This window comes from Ursus americanus, chromosome 7, assembly GCF_024610735.1.
Source record: "Ursus americanus isolate L20-20 chromosome 7, mUrsAme1.1.p, whole genome shotgun sequence".
NCBI lineage: Eukaryota > Metazoa > Chordata > Mammalia > Carnivora > Ursidae > Ursus > Ursus americanus.
This window is the reverse complement of record NC_142133.1, coordinates 30,696,923-30,723,328: the sequence shown is the minus strand read 5'-3', so window position 1 is coordinate 30,723,328 and position 26,406 is coordinate 30,696,923. Positions and strand designations below refer to the sequence as shown.

The 26,406-nt window shown below is 37.0% G+C and overlaps 1 protein-coding gene across 1 annotated transcript in view; it reads left to right on the top strand.

The window, feature by feature from the left end:
* Window positions 1-5,646: 5,646 nt before the first annotated feature.
* The window catches only part of PELI1 (pellino E3 ubiquitin protein ligase 1), a 58,352-nt gene continuing 37,592 nt past the window's right edge, over window positions 5,647-26,406 (top strand). The window contains exon 1 of the mRNA XM_045788101.2: window positions 5,647-5,996. The gene's annotated coding sequence lies outside the window, so the exon portion shown is untranslated. The remainder of the gene's footprint in view (window positions 5,997-26,406) is intronic.

Below are 26,406 nucleotides of genomic sequence, written 5' to 3'. Positions count from 1 at the left end.
TATGAATATTAAAATGCATGCCTCCCACCACCCCTCCCAACACACAACATTATTACTCTCAAATCTGAGAGTCTTAGCAAGAGTGCAATATGCAGTCTAGGTCTCCTGATCCCAAAGAGAAGACTGCCTACATTTCTAGTAAAAAAAAAAAAACACACAACACAACTTTTAACATACATGAACTAACAGGATATAATCATTTGTCAGTATAAAATATGAGAAATTTGGACCAAATACGAAAATATGTTCATATGTTGCAGATGAAACATTTGCAATAAAAGGAGAAAAATCAGTTTGTAACAGTTGTTTTCAAGTCATAAGAAAAGATTGGTGTATCCAATTCCCTCTACACCATTTACTAGCAAATTAGATTAATTGCATGATGTTTTGGAGAAAGGTATCAATATTGTGATTTTTTCCTTATATTCATATTCTATTTTTTTTTCTTAAGATTTTATTTATTTATTTGACACAGAGAGAGACAGCCAGCGAGAGAGGGAATACAAGCAGGGGGAGTGGGAGAGGAAGAAGCAGGCTCCCAGCAGAGGAGCCTGATGCGGGGCTCGATCCCAGGACTCTGGGATCACGCCCTGAGCCGAAGGCAAACACTTAACGACTGAGCCACCCAGGCGCCACCTTATATTCATATTCTAAATACCATTTTCATGTATGTTTAGAAGGAGTGTAGAAACACAGTTTTAGTTGATTTTTATATAGTCAGGTGGTAGAGGAAACATTGGAATTTACTGAGCAAATTCCCAAGATCAAGGATTTTTTAGAATTTGAGAGCTCTAACAAAACCTAAGTTATTAATCCCCCAGGATCCACTTTCTTACTGAAATTACTAGATATTGGAATATACTAAATTTGAAAGTGCAAATAAGCAACAAAATGATAGCCGTTTGGGTCAGAGAAATGTTCGGTATTAAATTAGATACATAAACTGAGTAGATGATGGTAAGTGAGGGTGCCCTCATTTCCTGTGACTGGAGTTTCCTGAATTCTAAGCACTGCAGATTTTGAAGAACTATACGGAAGTGTATGGTGAACATAATTTCAAAAAAGAGAGGCACTGATTTTCATAGATAAATGAATGCCACCTTGATTTTCTACCTGACTTTGGAGTACAACCCCACAATATGTCTAATTTGGGCTCTCTCAGCCTTATTATGGTGGCTGTTTCAAAGTAGTATATACTGACTGAGTCTTTACTCTATTCCAAGGACTTTACATGTATTTCTTCTTTCAAGAAAAATTGATTGAACTAATAGTAAGTGATGTTTATACAAAAGATAAACTATTCCTGCAATTTTAGTGACAAGAACATGAACTCCAGAATTATGTTGAAGTTGCTGCCAATGAGACCAAATTTTGAGCAATGTGTGGGTCTGCCTGATTCTGGGAAATATACTTTATTTCATGAAACTTCTATAAGCATGTAGCTATTCTGATTATGTTCAGCTGTAGATACATAGAATACAAAATAACAATGCCTATAAATAAGAAAGATGTTTATTTCTCTCTCACTTAAAAGAGGTGAAGAGACAGAAAGTCCAGAACCTATGTCAGCTCTACGGTCATTAAGGATGCAGATTTTCTCATATTTTTGTTTCTACATTCAAGCATACTTTTTTTAGGATTTCATTTTATCTCCACTGTTGACTTATTAGCTATACCTGTTTGTTTTCTTTTTGATGGCTTTTCTAAGATTTAGAATGTACATTTTTAATTTATCACAACTGACCTTCAAATAATAATACATTTCACATATAACATATATTCTAAGGATATAATTCCATTTTCCCCTTCCATCCTTTGAACTATTATTGCCAAGCATTTTACTTCTACATATGTTATGAATCCTATAAAACAGTGTTATGTTTTTTAGTAGTCAATTATCATTTTTTAAAAATTTGTAAATGGGGGGAAAGCCTTTTGTATTTCCAGAACTCTTCATTCTTTAGTATAAATCCAAGCTTCGGTGTGTGTGTGTGTATTTAATGATGAAAAAGTTGCTTTAACATTTCTTGTGGTGCAGTTAATTCTGCTGGCAACATTCTCTCAGCGTTTGTTTTCCTTAGCTTTCATTTTTGAAAGATATTTTCTCTAAATATAGGATTCTATGTGACATATTTTTTTTCTTTCAGCACTTTTTAAAATGTCCTTTTATTGTCTTTTGACTTGCATAGTTTCCGATCAGAAGTTTATTGAATTTTTGTCTTTGTTTCTCTATACATAATGTATCTTTCTTCCCACTGGCTGCTTTTAATATTTTCTTCTTATCACAAGTTTTCAACAATTTAATGATGATGTCTTTTGCGGTGGTTTTGTAAGTGTGTGTGCTTACTCTGCTTAGGGCTCATTGAACTTCCTAAGTCTCTGGGTTTATAATTTTTATCAAATTTTTAGCTATATTACTTCAAATAATTTTTCTGTCACCACTTCTCACCTTTCATCTGGAACTCCAGTTCACAAAAGTTAGAATACTTGGTATTATCCTATGGATCACTGAGGCTGTTTTTCTTTTTTTAGTTTTTGTTGTTGTTTGTTTTAGTTTTTCTCTTCACATGCTTTACTTTGGCTAGACTCTACTGCTATATCTTCAAGTTTACTAATCTTTTTTTGTGAGTGTCTAATCTGCTTGAGTGTTAATCCTACTCAGTGAAATTTTTATGTCCATTGAAATTCCATATTTTTATATCTTTAATTTCTCTCTTTCAGTATATGGAACATATTTATAATGATTTTTAATGTTGTGGACTGCTAATTCTACCATCTTTGTCATTTCTGGCTTTGTTTACATCGACTGGTTTTTCTCCTGGTTATAGATTACATTTTCCTACTTCTTTGTACATTCTAGTTCCCTTGCTAGTTCCCAGGCATTTTCATGATCTTCCTGCCTACTCCTTAAGTGCTGGTGTTCCCCAGGATGCTATTATTGATTCCTCCTTTTCTGCTATACATACTCCCTGTGGGTTATTTCATCCATTCCCATAATTTTGACTACCATCTATATGATGGTATATTCCAATTATAACTTCTGTCCAGATCTCTCTTCAGAGCACTAGAGTCATATATATGACTGCCTACTCCACTTCTCCACAGAGATGTCCAGAATTATCTCAAACTCAACATATCCAAAGTGAATTCATCAAATTCCCCCTCAAAAGCTGTTCAATCTCCTATATTCCCTAACTCAGTGAACGGCATCACTAGCTCATAAAATCTGTGACTCATTCTTCTCCTTCCTTTTAATAGATATTGTGGATCCCCCCTTGTCTGCCTTTGTTCTTCATTTTCTGGGCAATCACCTCAGTTTACATTGGGGTATCCTCACCTCCTCATCACAACTTGGGGGAATCTGACTCCTTTGGGTCTAGGGGCAGGGCATGTCTTTATCCTAAGATAATTAGCTTCATGTCATCCCCTGGCCATGTATAGACACATGAACCAATTCCTGAGGCTTCTGGGAAAAGAGTTTTCTCTCCTTTCTAAAAGAGCTTTCAAAAATTACTCTTTTTTTTCTTCTCAGGTACCTAGATGGTGAAACTTAAAACCACAGGAATTTCTTAAAATCATTGTCATTTGACCAAAGGCTAATACTAAGGAAGGAAAAGCAATGAAACAAGAGAGAAACAGGACATCTTTGAAATGTTGAATCATTCAGCTCTGTAGCCCACCTTTTCACTGGACTTTCTATCTGGACAGGTAATATTGGTTTATTGGTTAAGCCAGTTAGAGTTGGGTTTTTGCTGCTTGCAACCAAAAGCATCATAATTGATAACTTTCCTTCACATTTCACCCCCAACCACAGGGAATTTCTCACTGGGTTCTATTAATTCTCCTTTTAAATAGTGTCTGATTACCCTCAGTTCTGTCTCCTGCCACTGCCAATGCCTTCATTCAGACTCTCCTCTTTTTTTTAAATGCATTTCTAAAATACATACCTTATCAAAATTTCATCTGCTTACAGTCCTGGCATGAGTTTCCATTGCTTCTAGAAAAGGGTCCACATTCCTTAGCATATTGTATAAGGTTCCTCACGATCTAAGCAGTTTCCCTTACTTTTTCTGTGTCTCCTCTCACCACTCCCTCAACCCTGCTTACCAACAATGCTGAACTCTTTGCATAATCAAAATACTGTACTGTCTCATGCCTCCAGCACTTTGCTCCTGCTGCCTTCCACCTCCACCCCAATGCTCCCACCCACTTCTCTCTTCCCCCTCCTCCACCGAAATGCACAAACATGCTGACACGCAGTCATCTTCAAGTTGAAATGTTCTTGGAAGCATCTCCTGACCTTGCTTGGGTCTGTGGCAGCTGTGTATCAAACCACCTGGTGTGATTTCCTGTTACAGTATTAATCACACTGAGTCCCTTTATTTACCTGTCTCCTTTGAGCACTTTGAAAACAAGGAATGTTTCTTTTACATTCTTATATCTCTACTTCTGAGAACTAATAAAGAGCCTGGGACATAGTATAACTCAATAAATGTTTTTTTGAATGAGTAATTATGTGGTCTACAAACATAAGGATTTCTGATCTTTAGATTCTATTTGAAAACCTTAATTTTTCTTCCACGACATGTGTTACTGATTTATAAACATTAATCTTTTTGTTCCAGGGTATGGGTTTCTAGCTAGGCAGAGAAGGAAAACGAAAGAGCTTGGGACAGGTTGCCTTTAGTCCTTTAGAGATCCAGTAACTGTACCCTGCCTTTCACCACCCTCCTCCACTGCCAGTTCACACCTGGGTGCCCAGTATGGGTGTAGACTTAGCTGACCAGCCCAACAGCATACTCAGACCTTGGTTCAGACTTCTGTTATTAAAGTTTGCCAATATATGTACAGTAAACAATTTCCAACGTCCCATGTGTCGTTTGAATTCAGGTGTATTTCTTAAAAATCATAGACCTTAAAATAAACGAATCTGGATTATTTTACACTGAGCAAGTAAAAAAATAACAATCCTAATCCTGAACTTTTACCTGTGCAGGTCTTAAAGTTTGATGTGACTAATTAAGTGAAAAAATTAACTATGGGATTCCGACAGTGTTCCTAATAGTTTTATCACTTCTTAAGTTACTGGAAGCAACTACCTTTCTACAAGTCTTAGGTAAAAAAACAAACTTGAGCAGAGAGGATTCATTTGAGGGAAGGGAAGGAAATGGGTATTTGTGATTCAGAATTTTGAAAGAAAATTAAGCAACCGGGAAGACCGAAATACCGACAGGAAGTCAGACTTCACTGGGCACTTGTGAGTGGTGAAGCTAGGAGCTGGGGGTGGAGCGAAGTAGGAAGCACTAGCTGAGGGCGGGATCACTAACAGCACCTTGAGACAAGAAGGGCCTTGTTCAGCGCTCAGCAGCAAAGAACAAGTTCTCTTCCTCTGTGTGTCGGTGACCATAGTAACAGTGGGGGCCGACCCTCGCGCGCTCGCTCTCTCTCCATCTCTCTCTCCACCCCCCCCGAGCATGCGCAGTGCAGAGAGAGCTGTGCAGCATCCTCATCGACGATGTTTCCCTTTTTTCTTCAGTCGGAAAACTACAACTCCCAAGAGACCACTCGGCGTCGCGTCACCGCCCTTCGTGGTGGCCCTGCCCGGTCCCCTCCCTCCTGCCCGCCCTCCTGCTAGTCCCCTCCCCTCCCTCCGAGTGTGTGTCAGTGACCCAGAGGCGGTGTGAGGCGGAGGGACCGTCGGGGGGCGCCGCCGCGGCCGCCGCCTCCACCAGCAGCACCAGCCGCGCCGCGCGTTCGGATTTGCCTCGAGCCCACCGGGAGCGCACCACAAAGCGGGCCCTGCGCCTTTCCCTCCGCCCGAGGCTCCTCAGCACTCGGCTCCGCGGCCAACTTCCCTCGCGGGGCTTGGTCGGCTGGCGAGGAAGGCGGCGGCAGAACGCTGGGCTGTCTTTTCGCGCTCCTCGCGTACGCACACTTCACCCCCTCGCTCCGGATCTCGGGGCCGTGCTAGGATTGCGGCCGCCAGCAATTGTCCGGTGAGTGTGGCCGCGGCGCGCCGCGGGAGGGATGGTGACGGGGCCGGCGAGGGGTGCGGGCAAGGCGTGAGCGCAACTTCCTCGGCGGCTGCCCGGGGCGACCGGCCGGCTCTCCCCGCCCGCCTGCGCGCCCCCGCGCTGGAGGCGGCCGGGAGCTGAGTTTGCGGCGCCGGCATCCCGCGCCCTCGCAGGAGGAAGCGCCTTTGTCAGGAGCCGGCCCGACGCGCCCTCCCCCTCCGCCCGGGAGTCCGGCGCGCGGCGGCCAAGTCCGAGCCCCGCGCCCCGCGTCCCGCGCCGGGCCGCATGCTGCGGGAGGGGAGCTCCGCGGGGGCGGGGAGGAAGAGAGAAATGAAAGAGAAACAAAGGGGGCGGTGGGCTTTTCTTTTGTTTGTGCGAATCTGCTAACTTCTTTCTCCTTCCTTACATAACGCAGACTTCCAAGTTAGTCATTCTTTTTATTGTTGTGATTATTGTCATCTTCTCTGCGTGTCTCTCGCATTTTCTTTCATCCCTGGATGTCAGAGCGTTTAAAAACAATTAATTACACCTCTGGGGTCCCTATGAAACAAGTTAATACGCCCGTTTTCGTAAGTGGGTAAACTGAGGTCCGGAAAAGCTCTCTAATTGATGGATACTCTTGATCTTCCGCCGCGCCTAGTGTCTGAGGACCTGAAAGCATTTATGAGTAAGAACTCGTTCTCCAATGCCCCGTGGAAAAGTTAAAGATGCTCATTTTAGTTACAGGTTAAGTGAAGTCTGAAAGAAGTCTGGGTAATAGGTAGTTCAAACAATAATTCTTCTTGAATAGTATTTGAATCTTAAAACCTCAAAGGACTCTTGAAAAATGCTTCGAGTTTGGAAAATGCTGTAAATCATAAACTCATCTCACCATCTACTTTTATTTTTGTACACTCAGGTCTCCTATGAGGCAAGAGAGCAATGATGGGGGGCGGGAGGGCAGAGAATTTTTTTTTAATGTAGATTTGACAGATATTAATCACTACACACAAATGTGTGGAAATATGTCTTGGTTTTAACAGCATCAACAGCCTTCCCATCGTGTAGTCATCAGACAGTATGTTAACAAATAATTGAGTGAGCATTTTATCCATAGATGCTGGTTGTGCCAAGGACTGAAGCTTTAAGTGTTTGAAAAGGTCATCTGTTTGTTTTGGTTCAGAGGCTGTGTACTTTTCCTCCTCTGCAAAATGTTATTTTGTTTTCCTAGCAGCTGATCTTTTGTTTCAGAACTGGCTTTGTCTTTTTCTACGTTGAATATGTATTATAATTGAGGAGAGATGTAAGGTGCTTTTTTTTTTTAATTTGCATTGTAGTGTGAATTCAAATTTTTGAATTGTGGAGAAGGTTCAGTTTCTTCAGTTACTCTGTTTCAGTTTATGATGTTTCCTTTAAAACAGGAAATGTTTTCTCAGAGTGATCAGATTTACATGTCTCAAAACATTGTCCTTATTGTACAAATACATCATATGAATTCCCTTTGTTTTTTTTTATTCACACCAACAACCTCTTCTGGAGGAAAATGCTTAACTCTGAGGACAAGCTTATTTATTTTGGTAGTTGAACCAAACTGGAGGATACCAAAAATTTAAATCAGGCATCATTTTTATTAGTTATTTCCTGAGATGAATAATGATCAGAACTGTAATTACAGTGAATACTTTCACTTATCCTAATTACTCTTGAATTTAACTTTGTGTAATATACTTGCCCCCAGATTTTAGATTCTGGTGGTTCCATCAGAAAAGGAAAGTGAGACATTTGCTATTTTCATATTTCTCTCCAATCCTCTAACCTGTCTCCTTCCTGTAGTATGTTTAAAGAGGTCTTGAGTTTAAAACAAACAATTGGAAATAGAACAGTTAAGTGCATGGAAAGTTGCATATGGTGAAGTGGTTTTAATGCCTCATCTAATAAATGTACACCTTTTAAAGAGAAAACTGTCACCTAGGTTTTCATTAATGTGCTAGAGGTGCTGTAATGCAATAACGGTAGTATTTATTGACTTAAAAAAAAGCTGGAAATTGTGTCTTAGTGACAGATTTGGGGTGAAGGGGGAGAATCTGTGCTCTCCTTAAAGTTGTCATTTCAGTGACCTTGCAGTTAGTTGATTATGTTGAACTCTTTCTGTAGCTTTTACAAACTAGATTTGCTAGAGGCATTTGTACTTTAAGGAAGCTACTGACACAACATCTTTGCTTAATCACGGGAGTCCGAAGGCAGAAGTTAGTGTTGACTGGCAAAGCCTGGCACTGCAGGTTTCCTGGTATCATTGGGAACCCTTCAAGAAATGACTGAAAAGCACAGGTCAGGGAAGTGAGTGGGGTACTGCTGAATGCTAGTCAGGCATGTTGAAAGGCGAAGTCTCCATAGGTTGCTATTTGACTTTGTTTCAGCTTTTTGGGTTGTCATAATGTCCCTTGTAGATTCAGAATCTTGTGATTCAGAGTATGCCTTATTGTAGTTGTCCAGTGGGTCAGATGATAAAGACTATACTATAGTAATCCTGCTTTGTGAACAACTGTTTGCAGACAAACTTCTGGGGCTGATGAAGATTTTAAGCCCAGACTTAGAATTGAAAACTATCTTTCTAATATTCTCAAACACCTACATCTTACCACTGTACATCAATATAGACCTATTATTTATAAACCTAATATTTATTAAATTGGAAAGATTTATATGGATTATTTCATTACATATATTTTAACTATACGGTATATAATATATTAAAATTTCAAAATGACAGGTATATGATGGCACTAAGATGGTTTCCAGGAGTTTCTTTGGAAAAATTGTGTTACTCCAAAAGTTACATTTATGTCATTTAATTAAAAAGAATGAAACAAATTTAGGAGCCAGTGGAAAGAAGGAAGAGGAAAATCAATGAAAGAAGGAAACCTGATGAAGATGTTTTTAAAGAGTACAATATAAAAGATTCCTGGCAACATTATATAAGGGACAAAATTCTAGCTAAAATCTATAAACAGTGAATTCCACTTAGCACTTTCCGTTTATAGATTTCTAGCCATCTTTTCCATATTCCCTCTAAATATATTACACAGGAAAAGTAAACAAATCATTCTTTCAAGGGATTTGGGTTGCTGGAGGTTTTTCTTTACACATGTGGTGGTGGGGGAAGGGGGGAGTATTGTTGTTTTTCTTTAAATTTGACCTCTGCCAGAGAAGATTTTCCCCCACGCTAATGTGTGGGAATCTCAAAACAAGAAATATTGGTCACTGAAACAACTAGATATAATTTCAAGGTATGCCACTAGTTTTTTCTTACCTTATCTTGAAAGACCACTTCTAATTTTCCTTTCAAAGGTTGAAAATAATTGCCTAACATATTACACTTAGTAGGCCCTACATAATTTCTGTTGTTGTTGCTGAATTAATTTGCAAGTAATAAGCAATGATTTCTTGAGGGAATATCAAGGAATTTATGATTTTTTTCCTTTTAAAATAGAAATGAATAATTGAAACATATGAATATCTGATTGGAGCCTTTCAATTAGCATAGCTTCCTTCAGAAATAAACTTAGAGGCAAAGAGCCTCGTCGGGTAATTTAAGAGAAATGAATTGTAAATGAGTCTAAGAAGATGTGATTATTTTTTCAGAATGTGTAGACAATGTTTTAGATTTTTTCTTTGCTGCAGTAAACTGTTTCAAAGAACTAGAATTCTACATAGTACTCCTTGTATTATCCCTGTAAGACTTTTTTATACACCACAAAATACCATTTACAGAAAAATAGAATATGTTGCTGTTGCCTATAAATGCGAAAATTTGGACATTTGTCATTCCCCAGTTAATCTTGACCATTCATGTAGTTAAAAAAAAAAGTTCTAAATTCAATACACATGTAATTTACTTCCTTTTCAAAGTATTTATTACTAATTTTTCTTTTATAATGAACCGTTGGGGTGTTGCTAATTCTAAAAATATGTAGTACCCTAGTTTCCCACCATCTTCTGCAGTTTCTTTTCCTATCATTTTTTTGGCTACAACTTTCTTTCTCCCCTAAATTGTCTAAAATAAGCTAAGAAATGTTTACACATACTTGACAAGAAATACAGTCATTTATTATGCTGAACTTCAGGTAAATTTCATCATACAGGGTGCATTGAATTTGTTTTGGAGATAGAAGTACACTTATTTTGAAAGAGGGGAGGTAAAGCAGGGATAGCAAATAGATTTCACCTTGGGTACCAAATCTAGTTACTTGGTGATGGCTCCCTGCGCTATATTTAGAAAACCGGGAGTCCCAGTTCAGACTCAGCGGGACAGAGTGCTGTGATTAGGAGTTTCTGCTTTGGGGTGGGCAATGGACTTTTGACATGAACCCCAAATATTCATTCAGTAAGTATTTATTGATGTCTTTTATGTGACAGGCACTGGTCTAGATGCTGATACCACTCACACAGACTAAAAGTAAAAGCTCTGCCTTACTGTGTTTACATTCTAAACCAAGACACAGGCAATAAAATAAATAAGTAAAATATTTCATGTTTTAAGGATAAATGACCTCATTTCTCTTTTTTTTTTTGAAAGATTTTATTTATGTACTTATTTATTTGAGAAAGCGAGCATGAGAGTATGAGAGTATGAGAGTATGAGGGGGGAGGGGGTGGTGAAGGGAGAGGGAGAAGCAGACTCCCTGCTGAGCAGGGAGACCTGACACAGGGCTCGATCCCAGGACCTCGGGATCATGACCTGAGCCGGAGGCAGACACTTAACGGGCTGAGCCACGCAGGCTCCCCAAATGACCTCATTTCTTCAAGAAGTAAATAAAAGAAACAAGAAAGGGAGAGGAAGCTCTAAGTTTAAAAGAGACTTCAGAGGCATATCTACCAAATGCAGCATATTGACCTTAGTTAGATCCTGCTTTGAGCAAACTAATGTAAAAAGATGTTAATGAAAAATTGGGGAAATTTGAATATTAGATATTTGATTAAAAGGAATTGTTAGTTTTTGTAGGCATGACAATGTATTATGGGTTTTAAACAAGAGTCCTTTTAGAGATCTTATGTATTTATGAATTAAAATATCATGTCTGGATTATTGCTCCAAAATAATTTGGAGGGAGGAGGAGCGTAGATGAAACAAGATTGGCCATATATTGAAAGTTGTTGAAAGTAGATGATGGATACCTGAGATTTCTCATACTCTCTCTACTTTTGTGTATGTTTGAAAATTTCTGTAATGAACAGTTTTATACACACATCCACACATACAGGAGAAAATAAAGCAGACAAGGGGAAGAAGGAACAGGGGGGATGTGATAGGAGGAGGATGCAGAACAGACCTCATTGAGAAGGTGATAGGTATTTGAGTAAAGACCTGAGGAGGTGAGGGAATAAACCTTGCAGATAATCCTGGGGAAGGACACAGGCAAAGAGAACAGCAAGAAGGCCCTGAGGTACAGAATCTTGACTAGAATGCAAGAAACTACAAGACCAGTGTGACTGGGTTAGAGTGATAGAGTAGCAGGAGATTGGTTAGAAAAGTAAAGGGAGGGGCCAGGAGACCAGATTGTATAGGGCCTGGTTGGTTATCCATACTTGCTTTAAAGTAAGGACATTTATTTTATACACTTAACTAAAATAAGTCTACTTTAGTCACCCTGAAAGCTCTACACTTATTTCAAGAATACTAGCATTACTCAAAATATTTTTGGAACTACCTTTCTTTGGTAATTGCCTTCTAAGCCAGTTTAAGAGCCACAAATGAAAATAGCTCCGTACTTTATATTTGCTCCTTGTTTTTAAGGAAAAAGGGGGTCTTAGCCACATGATACCTCATTTCATTTATCAGATATGACTCAGAAAGGATTTTGGACAGAAAATAGGAAATAACTTCAGGCTGTTTCTAAAATTCACATTCACTCTGAGAAAGCAATTACTATTTCTAAAAATCAGATCTACCTATAGACTGAAAAGGAGTTTTAGTAATGTGGACAACTGTAGCATCATTTAGAGTAAGGATCTAACCTCTAAGAGTGACTAATATGCAAGAGACTGTTACACTCACTGAGATACTTAAGTTTTGTCTGATGTGTTAAAAGGCATACACATATACATGCAAGACCGTGCACACTTCTTAATAATTAAGTACTCAAAACAATCGTTGCAGATAAATTTCCATGTTATGTATTCAAGACTGAAGAGATGGCATTTATAATGTAATGAAGTTGTATAACTTCCTTGTTGCCATGGCATACACTTGGGAAATTGAAATACTAGCACACATTTAGTGTTACGAGATTAATCTGGCTCTTAAATCTTAAATTCATGCTTCAGTTCTCAGATTAGTAGTTGCTTCCGGAACATGATTATTTGCCATAATAAAGAACTGTGTTTAAATCTTTTATTATTGTAGAAAAATTGATATCATCCCCCAATTGTTTGAAAGGCTCTCTCAAAAAAAACCCTCCATAGATATGGAGTTTTAAAATCTTAGATTCATAGGACAATATACATGTGGAGATTACTAGTTTTGAATGATTTTACACTAAATGATTAAAATGATAAATGATTTTCATTTTTGTAGGGATGTTTTCCAACCTGAGAAACTAAACTTATTTCAGTGATTTTACTTTGTTGATAATGCTGAATTTAAAAAACCATTTTTTTCTAGTTAATGATGTATAATAGGAGGGCACAATGTTTTCTTTTGTATTTTTAATCAATAATACATAGGATTTAATGGGATTAAGTAGAATTTGTAACTTTTAATATATAATAAATTGCAGAGATCCCTGGCTGGCTCAGTCAGTAGAACATGCACTCTTGATCTCGGGGTTTTGAATTTGAGCCCCATGGTGCGTGTAGAGATTACTTTAAAAAAAATAAAATCTTAAAAAAATAAAAACAAAATAAGTTGCATAAAGTGGCCACTAAGAATATAAATATGTAACAATATAAGGACTGCTTTAACAAAAACTCCCTATTTTAAACATTTTTCAGAAAATTCTTTAATTTCTTTAATTCAATCAGAGGTTTTGGTCCTTTTGGTGTGTATATATGTGTAGTGTACATATAGATAGAACCTTTCTTCATATACTGCATATACTATCAGGATTTAGATGCTAGGCTGGATTATTTAATGTATTTTAAACACTAGCCTATTGGCATAGAACACAGAGCCTATGTTTAATTCCTGGGCTTTCCATTAACTCTGAAGGTCTTTTCAAGCTATCTTTGATTCATCTGTAAAATACAATAAAAAGAATAATAGTTTTTCATGAAGGACTTTGAAATTCTATGATGGGACCATTGTGATGTGTGGCTCATTTTAGAAATTGCTTTCAGTCTGTTGATTTGGTGGTAGGGTTATGAATCTGTTTTTCATTTCCATTTTTGTGGAATAAATAAATAACTTATGGTGGAGGAGGAAGAGAAAGTGGGGGAGGGGAAAAGAAGGAAGGAAAGAAAAAATTGGCTCTCACAAAATAGTAAACATGTCCGTGGATAACTTGGATCTACTTAAGTGTCCATGATTTAATGAGCTAAGACTCAAATTTATAAATTAAGTAGAGAATAGTAATAACAATACAGCTTTCATTTCAAAGAAAAAAGTTGCTTTGCAAAAGGGGCATCTTAAATTTCATGTTGGCTTACACTTTGTGACCATGATAAAGCCTGTATTTATTTTGGGAAATAATAACAATAACGAATTGATAATAATGTTAATAATGATGGTGATAATAATTAACAGTAATGAATTATTTGAAAATTAACTCTATTGGGGCACCTGGGTGGCTCAGTAGGTTAAGCATCTGACTCTTGATTTCATCTCAGGTCATGATTTCAGGGTCGTGAGATCAAGCCCCTAGTTGAATCAGGGGCTCCATGCTCAGCGGGGAGTCTGCTTCTCTTTTGAGTCTCTTTCTCTTTCTCCCCCCCCTTCCTTCTTTTCCCTCCCTCTCTCTGACCCTATCCACCTGTTCACATGTGCACGTGCACTTGCACGCTCTCTCTCTCTCAAATAAATAAATAAACCTTTTTCAAAAAAAGAAAATTCACTCTATTACTTAAGCTCTGTAGATATTTGCAGCATCAGGTTCCAGGATGTTCTTCTCAACTTGTGCTTTGCAAGGTATTAGTAGTCCAGATCTTTGCAGCTCTCACTTCATCTCTCTCTTACTTTCATCTCTTCTTCACTTTGTTACTGGTTCTGTTTACCTTCCTTTGCTTGCTTTAGTGCCCATTGCTCTTCCACCATGTTTTCTACATGTCTGCCATTTTTGTACTTGCAAAGTGGGCTTGGAATGAATGAAGGGTCTTAAAGAAGTAACAGGTAGATGACAGATACAACACCTGTCCTATTTGTGTGCTTCTTATCTTTTCTTACCCCCCTCTTTTTTGCTGTGTGTTCTAGTGGAGAGATAGTATATCCCCATTAGCTAGGCACTAAGAGATAACTGTGTGACCCAGAGGATACAGTACTTTTTGAACTGAATAATGTAGGAAATAGTAAACTCATTGAATTGAAAGCCTCATGAGTTAATTTCACATCCATCCAGAACCTATACCTAAACTAGCAAAGTTTGATAGAATTAATAGCCTAGTAGAATTTCAAAGACCATTTTCAGCTCTTGGTGTATGTTGTCTTTCCAAAAACATCAATCAGGGACTTCATCATCACTGTAATAGTAAATGGCCTTGGGAAAAAAAACTGTGTCTGGGCTTCTGATAAGGTGCTTTTTGACAATTAAGAGGAAAGGATAGAAAGATCAGTAATGTGGTAAAGAAGTTTATAACTTCTCCATCCTTTCATGGAATAAATTATAAGGTGATTGGCCTTGGTTTTTGCCAGTTAGATGCTCACTGTATTCAACATTATCAGTTGACTTAATCTTTAGAAAGCATCATAAAGTTTAATTTTATTTTTTAACAATAAGTGAAAACAATTGGAGGTGCTTCGTTGGTTCCTCAAAACCTTAGTGTTAGATTCCTGGTTCTTGGCAGATAATATCCACAGTACCTCATGTTCCTCGGGTCTATGCCAGATTTGATGAACTGCATGTACTGGAAGCACTAAAAGCTGATTTTCTTTAATTTAGACTACAGATAACATAATAGATTTTTCTTTGAATTGTTTCTCACTACTGTTCTTTAAATTTAACAAAGGACCAAAACATCCAAATTACAAAATGTTAAATGTGTGTTTGTTTCATAAAGCAGTGGTTGCTTCTAATTAGAAACCACAGTCACATAGACAAACTTCATGTATCTAAAAGCTTTTTAAATTTACTTACAGCTTTACTGTAATTTTCATTTAAAATGGGATGATTCAGCCTCTGAACTAAGTCCTATAGGTTCTCCAAAGGAGCAATGAATTTTGAGTTAGGTCCTTAAACTGTTCAACCTAGATCATGTCTGTGACTTCAGTGACACCAGACCTTTTTTTTAAATTCATCACTGATACTTAGTTAACAAAAAGAAAGTCACATTTTGTTTAAACTTTTTGGTTGTGTCTCTTTTAGAAATGGTAAACCAATGTATTTGTATATAGTTCAGCTCTTAAAGACTAGTCTTTAAAGGCTTTAGCCAGAATTTGCCTCCTGAAGCTGTCTGTAAAATGGCTTCCAAAAAGGATTTGCTAGATTTCAGAACCGAGTAGGTTGTTAATGATTCAATATGCCCCCTCATTCTCCTCCTACTTCTTAAATTGAAAGCTCCTTCATAGCATCTAGGTACCCTGAGTCATCATGGCTAAACTCTTAAGAATTATCACATGGAAAAACTCACCATGAAGTAAAATTGTCAGAAAACAATCTGAGTCAGAGATCATTCACTGATCACAGTGATACAACCTAGAGACTGTGGGGTTCATTAAAATCTTTGAATGTACTTACATGTAAGTCTTTGTTATAGGACTCATAAATTATAAGGACTTGTTTATTCTCAGTTAAATTTTAATTGGCTTGATTTTTGCTATTACATGAAAAGGATTTTCTATTTTTTATTGAATAAATGTATCAGAGAGGAAAAGCAGGAGGATTCTGGATAAAAACCAGTATACCAGAAGGCAAGAGACCTAGAGTTCTGATCCATTTATTTGGTGTGTGAGTCATATATTTCATTTAACTTCCCTAGGCCTTAGTTTCCTTACCTTTATAAGGTTAGCAACTCTGTGGTAGCCCTCTTTGGAACCAACTGGTGGCAGATATACCTAATAGCTGACCCCAACTCAGTCATACTCCCGTTTTGGTACTGCACTGTCAGCAGCTAGATAGTTGGCATTCTAGATGAAATCTGTCACCTCAACCTTATAAGGTCTCTTCTAACTTCATAATTCCATGATTTTAAATGACTTGCTAATACAAAGTCTTTTCTTTAGTCTTTACTGTTTTTTCACGTTGAACAATCAGAGTTGAAACTTATTCTGTGAATTAAGAATTCTTTGTAGTCAGAGATAGCATGTTTGTGTTTCATGTAGTACTGTAGACTGAATGTATCTCCCCAAAATTCATGTGTTGAAACCTAATCCCTAATACGATGGTATTTGGAGTTAGGACATTGGGACAGGATTAGGTCATGAGGGCAGAGCCTTCATGAATGAGATTAATGGTGTTATAAAAGAACTCAGATATCCCTCACTCCTTCTGTCAATGTGAGGACACAGTGAAAAGATGACCGTCTATGAACCAGGAAGTGGGCCTTCCCTAGACACCTAATCTGCCAGTTTTGATCTTGGACTTCCCAGTCTCTGGTACTGTGAGGATAGAATCTCTGTTGTTAATAAGCCATCTATTCTGTAGTATTCTGTTAGAACAGCCCAAATGGTTTAAGATATATTGTGATGTTAAAAACAAATATTGGAGGGGGCACCTGGGTGGCTCAGTCGGTTAAGGGTCTGACTTTTGGTTTCGGCTCAGGTCATGATCTCAGCGTCCTGAGATCTAGCCCCAAGTCGGCTTTGCAATCAGCAGTGAGTCTGCTTCTTTCCCTTTCCCTCTGCCTCTCCCACTGCTCTAGCTCTTTCTCCCTCCCTGTCCTCAAAAATAAATAAATCTTACCAAAAAAAAAATATTGGAGAAAATTCATGGCAACACTTAAAATTCCAGGTGAAGTGGAAACATTCAAAATGGTTAGTGATGACTTGTTTTAAACTCATTTCAACTCCTACATGTTTCGATGGCAAAACTTCAGGTTAGTGAGGTTCAAAGTGATGGGTCTGTTTGAAGGGCACATAGTGAAACAGAATGAATACTAGCCAGAGAGGCAAAAGGCCTGTCTTCTAACTCTGCAAACTCTTTTTTAACCTGGTTAGTGTCTTCATCTATGTAATGGTATCAGACCGTTGCTTCTCAGACATTAATGTATTACACAAATTATCTGGGGGTCATATTAAGATGCGTTTTCTGATTCCATTTGTCTGGATGAGCCTTGAGAGTCTGCATTTTTAACAAGCTCCCAAATGCGTTGCTGCTGTATACCATGGAACATATTTTATAGAAGTATTATGATGGTTTGATGTTCTTCTGGCTGGGTCTTTAAATCTTAACTCTACTTCTTTTTCTCTGACTCCCTCACATGAAATTTTATTAAACTTGTTTTTGAAGTCTCATTTCTCTAGGTTTATTGCCTATTTTCTCAGTCCGATAGCTCCTTTAGTTTTGCTGTTTTTCCCTTCCCAGAACCAACTTCATAGGTGGTTATTCAAGTTAGAAGTAAGGTAGTATACAAAAAGAGGCTTTGATATAAAGAAAACTGGATTTAAATCCATCCACCACTGATTAACACTTCTGCTCCCTTCAGCAGTTGACTTAGTCTACTTAACCTCTCAAAGCTTTGATACTTTCTTAGTAGGGTTGTTGAAAGGAATAGAAATAATATATAAAGTGCTCAGAACAATGTCAAGCATAATGTAGGTGATCAAAAATTGGAAGCTGTTTTTGTTCCTCCTGGCATCTTGATTTGTAGAGGTGGAGGAAGAGAGGAAAAGATCTGTTCCCCAACCCAGGACCTCTCTCCTGTGTGGCACATTTAAAATTTCAACTGCCTACTAGACTTATTAATTCAGATTCTTCAAACTTACCATTGTCGAGAAGATCTCTTCATTCTTCTTTCAGTATCTGTTCTGCCTCCTTCAATCCTGATGGAAGTTAAGGTTTCATTGTATACGTGCCTCAGCCAGGAACTTATTAGTTCCACCTTGGTTTCTCAAGTACTGCTTTTTCTCTGTCCTCATTTCCACATTCCCCTTTGCCTGGGCTCTTTATCCTTTCACCTGGGCTCTTTTTATCTGATCTTGTTGGTTCTAGTCTCTTCATGTTTTTCACATCCTCCTCCTCACACATCCTCCATGGTGCTTTCAAAATGATTTTTCTAAAAAAAATTTTTTTTTTCTTCTTACAACCAGTATTTCTTAAACGCTTACTATGTAGAAGGCACCGTGCAGGCATTGAATATATGGTGAGAATAATAGAATGAGACAGTTCCTAATGAAAATCACAGACTAGGAAGGGCAGTAGATATTAAAAACAAGTAAATATATAGTAAATACAGGACACGGTACTGAGAGAGAATAGCAGGAGGGGACCTGTGTTATATTATATATTGGATGGTTAGGGAACACTTTCTAATTAATATTTAAGCTGCTGTCTCAAAAATGAGGAGCCAGCTAGGCAAGGAGCAGGGAATATTGCTCCAGGCTGAGGGTACAGCATGAGCAAAGATGCTGAGTATGTTTTAAAGGTGAAATGGTAGGACATGATGGTAGACAGAATATAGAAAATGAGGGAGAAGGAGTTACTAAGGACTTCCAGATTTCTGGTGTGAGCAATACTGGGTTAATAGTGGTGCCATTTACTGAAATAGATTAGGGATAGGATAGGTTAGAATCATGACTCTAGTTTGTCAGGTTTGAGAGTCTGAAAAAAATAAATATAGTTATGTCAGTCCATTCTGGTTCTCCAGTTAAGCATTTGACTCTTGGTTTCGGCTCAGGTCGTGATCTCAGGATGGTGAGATCAAGCCCCATGCTGGGGTGGAGTCTGTTTAAGACTCTCTCTCCCCTTCTCTGTCTACCTGGCCCCTGCCTCCGCCCCCAGTTTGTGTATGCGCATGCACGCACTCCCTCTCTCTCTCAAATAAATAAATAAATCTTAAAAAAAAAAAAATCCCCAAATTCTGTCTTGGCTTATAAAGTCCTTAAATTGTTGACCGTCATCTACCTCTAGCTTCTTTCTCACTTCCCTTCATTACTGTGCATAAGTCATAACGAAATTCTCATTGTTCTCAAAACAGTTTTGAATGTCTGCATATGTTATTGTGTAGAATAAACATCTCTGGCTGAGGCCTTTTCATCCTTCAAAACCCATCTTGAATTTTACTCTTCTATAGAATTTTCTCCCAACTTCTCCATGTTTAGGTTAGGGTCTAAGGCTTTTTTACTTTTTATTGTCATTTGGTTAACATTTGGTTAATACCTCTGTTATACCACTGATCACATTGTATTAGAATTTCTCTTTTGACCAATCAGGACACATTTCACTAAATGAGCTATGTGGATCCAGAGATCTAAGCTTACTGTTTTTGTCTACCTGGGATCTAGTGCGTAGGAGTTGCTCAAAATGAATGCATGGATATGCTTCTTATACAAAGCAGTCTGACCTTAATCCCTGAACTGGGATGAGTATTCTTTGCTTCCATGGGGCCCAGACACTACTTTTACCATATTACATTGACATTGAATTGTTTTACATATATTCTTAAGGACCAAGAACTGAGTCTTGGTTTTCCTTGTTTACCTAGTGCCCAGTATTGTGCTTAATGTGCAGTCAGGAAAATTGCAGTAGACTATAGTTTCATTGCAGAATATCTCACCAATATAGCCTTCCTTGGATTGGCATTATGGGAGTTGAAAGTAGGAAGAAGGGAGAACCAATCTAATTATCAACATATCTCAAATGTTTGCTTGCTGTTCTTGATAAAAAGATATATAAATGTGTTTAAAATAAAATGAAATCCTATTATTCCTTTGAAATGGCTATGGAGATCACTTACTATCTCCATATTGCTAAATTCAGTGATACTTTTTTCCGTATTTATCTTACTTGACCTCTCAGCAACTTTTGACAGTGCTGACTACTTCCTACTTCTTGAAGCATTCTTCTTCCCTTCCAAGATGCTATACATCATAGACCAGAACGTTGATGCTGTTGCTTTTTTAAATCTCTTTTAGGAGGTACTACTGTTCTTTCAGATTCCTAAATTTTTGAAGTAATCAAGTCTTAATCTTAGGGTTTCTTCTCATACTGTGTACTCATTCCCTAGGTAGTTTCATTTGTACATTGAAGATTTCCAGGCTTATATTTCTAGCCCAAGTTCCAGATCTGTATATATAATTGCTTCTAATGCTCCATGGATATCTCAAAGGTACCTCAAATTCCCATGCTCAAAGTCAAACTTATGGGAGCCTCAGAAGTCCCTGGCTATAAAAGTTGAGGAGTGATTTATTACCCTTCATAAAAATTAATTTCCAGGATTGTCCTTCTCCCCCACCAAATTCTCTTTAGCAAGAAATAGTTTCTATACTAAAGTAATTACTTAATTGACAGTGTAAATATTCTAGTAAATAGAAATTGGCTTTCAAAAGAACTATAACAATAAATCTTTATTGAACTACTACTATGTGCTAAGCCCTCGGTCTAATTTTCAAAACAACCCTTTGAGGTGGGTAATATTATATTGTTGAAAGGTAATAGATTGTAGTGTTTATAAGTATTGACTCTTAACCAAGACTTCTCAGGTTCCATCCCAAATGCCAGCCCTACCAATTATTCGTTGTATGACCTCTGGTAATTTACTGATCTGGACCTCAGTTTCCTCATCTGTAGAACAGAGAAGATATTATTTATCCTCCAAGAACATAATCAGGAGTTAAAGAACTAATATGTAAAGCTCTTTCAAAAATACCTGGCACCTATTACAATAAGGACTGCATACATGTTAATATTATTACTTATTATCTTGGACTTACAGGTGAGGAGATTGAGTCTCAGTAGGGTTGGTCAAAGACTTATGGCTATTAAATGACAGTGCCAGGAGTCAACATAGACAGTCTGACTCCAGAACTTGCTTTTAACCACTCTATTTTATTTCATTTCAACTAATAATAATGTATCTCCTCCTCTTGCACACAAGACTCCATATTAATGATCTCATTGTGACACGAGTATTGTAATTCATTCTAGTACTCACAGCTGGTGTTTAAAATGTAAAAGATCTAAAATATGCAGTTTAAAAGCTCACTTGAATATGATATGAGAAACACAAGGATATACACCTTAATTCCATTTTATTCTACCTCCATTTTTCTCTTTTTCTTATTAGCAGTTAAGTCACCAAAATCCCTAGAAAGTAGGAGTACTAATTTTATATATTACTCTAAAGTGTCTTTAGTTGTTGTGAATTACTTACTCTTTTAAATCTTCTTTTGCTAAATATTTTCGGAATGACTTGGAAGCGCAGTAGCATGTCATATTCACACAGTATGCTTAAAATCAGTAATTTTTGTGGTTATGATTAACTATTATCTCTTTTGAACTCATGTAGTAATTTGCCTATTTTTAAAGTCATAGACATTTCAATTTCCCAAGGAAAAGTTTTCCTTTTAATTTTTTCAGCTGCTTTTTGAATAGGAACTTTGATTTTAGTATTTTGAGGTCTTTGTATTAGATTCTGTATGTAATTGAATCTGCTTAATTGTATAAGTTTTAGTCCCTGACTCTCATTTAGGCCATTAGTAAGAAAAGTACATCTGGTTATTATTTACAGTTTCTATAGATGATTTACTCCCCCACTTCCCCGTTGCTTATTATTTCTTTTTTCCATTGTTGGTTTTTTATTCTTATTTCTTTGTGGCAAAAAAGAAATTCCTTTGTGCTAAGACAATATAAAGGCAGAAGATAAAAAGTCTTCTATAGCCTTTGAATTTAGCAAGGAGGGGATCTTGAGAAGGAGAGTGGACTATGAAAAAAATAAGAATCATTTATGAAGAAGAATCTGTTTTACCATGTTTTTGGAACTGAATTCTGTGGCCTAGTGTATTTACTCTTGGGGAAACAAACACTACTTAAAATAGTCATTATATCAGTTAAGGCTCTATTGTGACAGAAACCTCCACTCAAACTGGCTAAAGAGGGGGAAAAGGGTTACTGGTTTGTGTAAACTGGACCAGGATAGGTGTGGCTTCAGGAGTGGCTCCACCCAAGGCTTTAATAACGTTAGGACTCAATTTCTATGCTTTTCCTGGCACAACTTCCTCCCTGTTGGCTTTATTCTCCAGCCCTACCTGAATAGAAGATAACTTTAATCCCTTCAGCCCCTAAATCCCTGCAGGGTCATCTGTATCTGAAAAGATTGACCCTCTTTTTCCTAGAAGCTCCAGCAAAAGTCTCACTGCATCATATTGGCTCAGACTGGCCCACTCTCTTTGTGGCCACAGGAATGTGAAGCTTGGATCGTCTGGGAGTGAGCCATATGCCCAGCCATCGAGTTTGAGGGCATAGTCAACTCCACCAGATATACATAAACTGTAATTTCCAAAAAAGAAATGAGGATACCATTACATTACAGGAAGGGTGCATGTATGCTGGGCAACAAAAAATAGATGTCCTTAACTCTTATTGTATCTTTTCCATTTTAAGAGTTAGGGCTCAACTAAGGAAGACCAGTTTGATTGTTTTTTTAAAATTTCGTATTCAGTGCTAATTTGCAATTTGTATGACTTCACTTCCAAATTTCTGTTTTAAAGCAATATATAAACAGAAATTGCTAGGACTTTTCAACTTTGAAGAGCTTTGAGAATATCAGAATTTTAAAATTTGGTGCTACTTTAACAACAAATTCCATACTATTAGTTTTCCTGTTAGCTATAGTAATCACATTTGCTGATAACTAGTTCTTGTGATATACAACAGTGTCTTTATGGATTCACATGTTTTTCTAGGTTAATACTTCTTTATTGCCTTAAGCAGACTGGGCTTTTAGACCAAGAAGTTCATAAAGAAGCATGAAATCTAAGGTTCTATCCTCGAACGTTGGGGAGAGAAGAAGTAAGGGGTGTTGGGGGACACTAACAAAGGCTTTATGTATTCATTACTGTAACTGATTTTAGTCTAAAAATGGAAACTCAGTTATTACTGAAAAGGCAAATAAAGTACCTATTGTACTTTACTCTTTTTAACATCGAAAGTATGAAATGAAGTGGAAAATTATATTTACATTTCAGTCTCTAATATAATTATTTAGATCACTCCTTCCGTTTCTTTCTTTTCTTTTTTTTTTTTTAAGATTTTATTTATTTATTTTGTCAGAGAGAGAGCGAACAAGCAGGGGAGCAGCAGGCAGAGGGAGAAGCAGGCTCCCGCTGAGCAGGGAGCCTGATGTGGGACTTGATCCCATGACCCTGGGATCATGACCTGAGCTGAAGGAAGATGCTTAACCAACTGAGCTACCCAGGTGTCTTGCTCCATTTCTTATGTTACATTAATATATATGTGAATGAGTACAAATATCCCAATAAGGCTGGTATTTAGGAAATTTTAGGTTTTTATTTAAAAAAATTTTTTTTTTAAGATTTTGTTTATTTTAGAGAGAGGTAGCGTGCAGGGGGAGGGGCAGAGAAAATCCCAAGCAGACTGCACACTGAACACAGAGCCTGACTCGGGGCTGATCCTAGGACCCTGAGATCATGACCTGAGACAAAATAAAGAGTTGGACGCTCAAACGACTGAGCCACACAGATGCTCCAAAATTTCTTGACACCATAGAAATATTAATGCTTTACTCACCAAATTACAATGAAGACTTCAGAGGCACTTGGGTGGCTCAGTCGGTTAAGCGTCTGCCTTTGGCTTGGGTCATGATCCCAGGGTCATGGGATTTAGCCCCACATGGGGCTCCCTGCTCAGCTGGGAGCCTGCTTCTCTCCTCGCTCTGACCTTCCCCCCCCCCCGCTCATGCACACTTTCTGTCTCAAATAAATAAAATCTTTAAAAATAATAATAAAATAAAATGACTTCATAAGATCTAACTTAAACATATATTTAACATTTTATTTTCCTTTATTATTAAGTTCTGCAAAAGGAGCAAATCAGTTTTTCCCTTAGAGGAGTTTTCAGCTTTAATAGGAGATAGCACAAGGTCCATACCTGCTGTAATGCAAAGCTGGATATAAGGGTAAGTGTTTAGGGGATAAGGAAAGATTTCCTCATTGGAAAAGGAATATCAAATGGGTCTTGAAACATTATCAGAATTTTTTACAAGTAAATAGTGATAATATTAAAACAACTATTGTTTACTGAGTATTTATTATATTCAGCTTCATTTTTTGTAAAAAAATATGTGATGTATCATTTTTAAATCTGGGAGAAAGTTGGAAGAATTTGAATTATGGTGGATCCTAAAGACACATGGTTTAAAACTTAAAAACCAAAAGTAATGGAGCTTATTGGGACATGTCATATGGGAAGCTTTCTATTTCAGCCACCTTCTGATTTCAGTAACTCTTTGTAGTATAAATAAAAGTTGAAAATCATTTCTAAGAAGAATTACATTGTTTCTCAAGAGGTAACCAATGATTTGAATAAAAAATAGTACATACATTGCTTTAGAAGGTTCTAGATTAATCTTCTAACATTACTCACTAAAGAAATTCCTGTGTATATGGATCAGCAATATTAACAACTATAGTCTGTACTGTACATCTTCTAGAATCAACAATGTATTAATTTGCTTGGTTTTTATATATGTATTAATGTATTTTACAAATATAAGATCATTCATTTAAAGTGGACTTTCCAAAATACAGCGTGACTTTAAATGAGTGGTCTTGGAAAATTTGTAAATACTCTAAATGCTTTCTGAAGAACATTTTCATAATCACAAAGAAGAGAATAATAAATTTCATAGGTTATTAAGAAGTTAAGTCTTTTTTTGAAGTACTAAGGAGTAGACAAAACCTATTCAAATATGATTTTAATTGCATTTTATTGAGTTTCATGAAAAAGAGCCCAAATTAGTTTAAACAAATAAGATTTGAATTTATGGTATTCTGAACCTAGTATTTTTTTCATTGAATGTCAAGGGTATGTTAAAGTTCCTACATTATGTTTCTCTACAAAAGATTGTTCTGACAGTAAGTTTAAGTCATTTTCACAATTTATTGCTGTCTAAAAATTTCCCTTGACTTCACATTTTGTTCTGAATGTCTTGGTTTCTTTCCTCCACCTACACAATGTAGAAGGCAAGTGAAGCAGGAGTTGCAAAGTAACACAGTAAATTTAAGAACCCTGGCTTTTTTCCAAAACAAAATAAACCTTTATTATAAGAATGCTTTTTATTGATACCAAAGGAGGGGGGGAGGTTTTGGCAAGTGTTCAGTAAATGTGTGAATAACCTAATTGATTTAGCTGGAATGAATAGGAAGCTTTGCCATTTGTCCTTGTAGATACTTGTCTCAGTAAACATAGTGATAGACCAAACACTTTATGGTCAAAGATTAAGAAAAAAACAGTCCACCAAAGTTATTGATCCAAATATCAGCAATTTTATGTTTGTGTCAGGTCCTTCAAAGAGAAAGAACAATATGTTAATTAAAATATTTTTTATTTCTATTATGAAAAATAATTGTTAACTTACGTAAAACCCAATTTTTTGCAAATGTTAATATGTGAAAATATTAGTAGGATCCTTGCTGATAATTGTAAGCTATATGGAATTTAAAGATGTGTGTAGAAATTTAAACATATGACCTGCACCCCTGAAACAAATAATACATTATGTTAATAATTTAAAAATTTTTTTAAAAATAAAAAAATAGTTATCAAGTGCCTATCTAAAAAAAGAAGAAGAAATTTAAACATACTGTCATATACTCTGCAAAAAAACTCCAGTAAAAGCAGGAATCATTAGGACAAATAATTAAAGATGATGATAGAAGCAAATTAAGAATTTTTTAAAAATTCATTATAGATGTCACATTGGTTTAGCTCAGTCTGTAACTCTGTTTAAAAATGTAAAATTTTAGGAGATTTTTGAGGTCCTGTAAAAAATTTTTTTTCCTTAGAGGAAGAGAAGAAAGAAATGTTGATGGCAATTAAAATGCATATAGTACTTTTATTTTTATTTATGTATGTATGTGAGAGAGAAAGAGAGAGAGTGCACACAAGCTGGGGGTTGGGGGATGAAGGGGCAGAGGGAGAGAGGGAATCCCAAACAGATTCCACACTCCGTGTGGAGCAAACACCAAGCTCAGTCTCACAACCCTGAAATCATGACCTGAGCCAAAATCAAGAGTCAGATGCCCAATTGACTAAGCCATCCCATGGCCCCTATAATACTTTTGAAAAGTACATTTGTGAGTCTGATCTTT